The sequence below is a fragment of the Phalaenopsis equestris genome, unplaced genomic scaffold (assembly GCF_001263595.1).
Source record: "Phalaenopsis equestris unplaced genomic scaffold, ASM126359v1 Scaffold000117, whole genome shotgun sequence".
Taxonomy (NCBI): domain Eukaryota; kingdom Viridiplantae; phylum Streptophyta; class Magnoliopsida; order Asparagales; family Orchidaceae; genus Phalaenopsis; species Phalaenopsis equestris.
In genome coordinates, this window is record NW_018164559.1 from 71,214 (window position 1) to 75,594 (window position 4,381).

A 4,381-nucleotide genomic window follows, 5' to 3' on the forward strand; every position below is an offset into this window, starting at 1 on the left:
ATATATTCACCCATAAATCATACTAAGATCAAAATTCAAATATTTACAACAACATGATTGATTTCAACAAAAAACCAAAATCCAATAAAATTATAATAATTGAAATAATCAAAATAAAAAAAAATAAATAGTAAATCTAAATTAATTAAAACCAAAATTCACTAAAATTATGATATTGAATACATCAAAATCAAAAGTTAATTAATAATTTCAATATTAAAGAAAAATAAAAACCTAAAACTTACTTAAAATCCAAAACAAAATAAACACCTCACATTTCACATTAAAATCCACCAATCCTAGCCCAAACTAATGTCATCTTAGCACATATCCAACTCATAACCAAGCCCAAATCTCTAACCCAAATTTAAAGTCCACTAAATTCAAAAGCCCAAATCAATCTCAAAACACTCAACACCTCATCCATGCCAAGCATTGGCTCATGACAAGCCAAATTTCCACTAAAGTCCAATACCATGCCACTTAGCCATCAAACTTCTCATTCCAAAGCTACCTCAAAGCTCATGTAAGTCATGTCAAGCCTCAAGCCAAATCCAAGCCCAAAACCAACCCCATGAAAAATCACATCCAAAACCACCACATCCTAAGATGAGTCAAGTCCAACCCAAGGCATTCAGGTGACCAAAAATTTAAGCTCATGACCATGCCCAAAATGGCCATGACCAATTCTCACTCCCTCTTCCCAGCTCATGCATTCAGGTGACCAAAAATTTAAGCTCATGACCATGACCAATTCTCACTCCCTCTTCCCAGCTCATTTGCTCCATAATCCACTTCCTCTTCCAAAAAAAAAAAAAAAAAAAAAAAAAAAATCGTGACACGTCTCCTCTCTCCAAACGTCTCCTCTCTCCAAAGCTCTCCCTATCTCTAGTTCTCTCTCCCAAACCCTTTCTCTCTATTGGTATTGGCAAAAACAAAATTCAACCAAAATAAGGCAACAATCATTCTCCCCTCATCTCCAAACGAAGGAAATATTACGTATGTTGCAGACAAGATGCAGATACAGGGAGTAGCTCTCCCTATCTCTAGTTCTCTCTCCCAAACCCTCTCCCTCTATTGCTATTGGCAAAAGCAAAATTCAACCAAAATAAGGCAACAACCATTCTCCCCTCATCTCCAAACGAAGGAAATATTATGTATGTTGCAGACAAGATGCGGATACAGGGAGAGCTTTTTTTTCACAACAATCACCACTCCGCACCTACCGCACACCGCACCTAATATTTTTTCCTACAAACGTGAGCTGCTCTCTCCTCCAAGGTAAACTCATACCACCTTATCTTTACGTATATACATACATACCAACTTACTGTCATGCATTCACACATCTAACACCTAAATTCTTGTTAAAATAGAAATTTACATGCATGTCACACTATTCTTACGGTACAAATCTAACACCAAAAAAAAATTGAAATCTACACGTATACCATTTTCTAATATATTCACATGTCTATTATCCCAATTCTATGTTTTGTATGCACGCCACCCAAACTATAATGTTTTACATGCATGCCGCACAAATCCTTGTGAATTTATGTCCATGCCACTTAATCTCATGCATTTACATGCAAGCCAATTGGATCTTGTATTACTACATGTAAATAACTCAAATCTCATGTATTTACTTGTTCAAATCCTAAACTTTGAGTATTTTATTTGCACACCTAGCTCTCAAATCTTATGTATTTATATGTTTGATACCTTAGGACTATAAACTTTAGTATTCACACACATGACATTTGGACCTGACATATTTACATGCCATGTCATTAGGACTTTAATATTTCCATAATACATATAAGATTTAAGTTATTTCCATAAGTTTTATAATATATATAATATAAGTTTTGACTTTAATATTAAGTTTCACTTTAATATATATAATATAAGTTTTGACTTTAATATGAGATTTGACTTTAATATTTTCATAATACATATAATGTAAGTTTTATTTCCATAAAATTTAAGCTTTAAGAAAATCTATGTTTTTTGTAAGTTGTATGTGTTATGTTTAAATATTAAATATTTTTTTCCAGTAAAAAATAAATTTTTAAATGTTTGATTGTGAAAAATAATTTTCTTATGTATTATATTTGATAAAATAATTATTTCTGCATATAAAAATAAAACTATTAAGTGTTTGATATGTGGAGAAAAAAATTAATTGATATATTTAAGATTAAATTATTTTTGCATAAAAAAAATAAACTTTAAAACGTTAGATATGTCGAAAAAAATATAAATAATGTATATGTGATATTTATAACTTAAATATGATAATGTATATGTGTTATACTTAAAAATTTAAATATATTTGCATGAACAAAAATAAATTTTAAATGCTTTGCATGTAGAAAATATTTTTATGTGTTATATTTAAAATTTAAATATTTTAACATGAAAAAATAAATTTTTAAATGTTTTATATTTGAAAATAATTTCTATTTGTTATACTTTCAAACTAAATATTTTGCATGTGAAATAAAATTATTTAAATACTTGTGTAAGTAAAAAATAAATAAAATAAATTTTTAATATTATCTTTAAAAATTAAATATATTGTATATGAAAATAAATTTTTATTTTGTATATTAGGAATAAGTTTTTATGAATGATATTTTTTAAAAAAAATTAAGTGTTTTGTGTGAGAAAATGAGTTTTAAATATGTGTGTTGTATTTTTGTGATTTTTAAATTTTAAGTATTTTAAAAACAAGTTTCAAGTGCTTTATATGTGAAATTAAAATTTTAAATATTATAAGCGATATTAAAATATTGGGGTAATAAAGAAAATAAAAATTGAATATCTTTTGAATATTTAAATGTTAATTAAGAAGATATATATGAATCGTGTGGTGTTTTTGTAAATCTACAAAAAAAAAAATTAAATAGAATATATTGTAGGCTTTAAAATAAACAAAATATAACTCTAAAAAAAAGAAAATATAACTTTCCAAAATATAACAAAAATATATAATCTTTTTCACACAAAAACCCATCAAAATTTTCATCCCAAACTCCCCTAAAATTCCACCAAATCTCCACCAAAATGACTTCCAAAATTCCCTTTCTAAAATCAAGCCCAAATCCTACCAAAATCCAAGCCAATATTAATAATCATTAATAAAAAAATTATAACTCTCATAAAACTTGTAGTTAATTAAGAAAAATAAAAGATGCTAAGAAAGAAATGATGATAATAATAATAATAACAATAATATATAAATTTTTTTAAGGAATGGCTAGAGGCTATTATACGAGCATCCAGCCACCCATAATGTACCTAACAATTTGAGTATCACCTCCATAAGGCCAATTGTGCCAGACGAGATTTGAAACATCGACCTGAGGGGTATTTATATCGTGGATGCCAACCAACAGGTCGGGGTACCCAGCACATAATAACAATAATATATAAAATGTAAAAAAAAAAGATTATTATAAACTTAATTGAAAAGTGAAAAGATAATTAAAACAAAGAGCTCATTTCATCCCTTAAAAACTAAAAGGTACTTAAACTTAGGGGAGGGTAAATTTGTAAAAATATAAAATTGCACCCCTAACCCTTTATGTTCAAACTTAAGCGACAAAACAAAAGGTTAAAACCCCAAATTAATTCATAAACTCATTAAATGAAATGATAAAGTCAAACCCTAAGTTAAACCATTAAAAACATATGTAAGGGTAAAACTGTAAATATGTAAAATATAAAAGAATTAATTTTATAAAAATTGATGATATTAATTAATATGAATCACAAAACAAAATTAATTAATCCACTAGTTAAAACATGTTAAGAGAAATTGCTAGAACTAACAGGTTAAACTCACTAAATTTCAACAAAAAATTGGAAAATTACGAATCTACCCCCAAGAATATTTGAAAGTAAAGCACATAAACTTAAAACTTAAACTTAGAATCATTAAGAGGAAGTTAAGTAGTGATTAAACCTTAAAACTCATATGTTTGAAAGTGAATGGAGGCATGTTCATAACTCTCCCAAGACTACGAACGTACCCTTCTCATTTTCAAATTTAACAAACAAAGATATTAAAGGATTGAAATTATTAATTGATTTCTTCAAAGTATTTATTAACTAATATTAATACATAATAGAACAACTTCTAACTTGAGAAGAGGTAGTTTCAATCAAGAACATAAATTTAAAAATATACCCCTTATTAACTCAAAACTTAATAACTTCATCAAGAAAGCTCCCAATCAAATGAAACCTTCACTAATGAATCAAGTAAAAAGAAGGAATCAAGATATACAAGAATCAAATCAATAAAATAATAAAAAAAATCAAACCAACATAATGAATCCTTACATGTTAAACACAAGTAAAAGAAAATTAT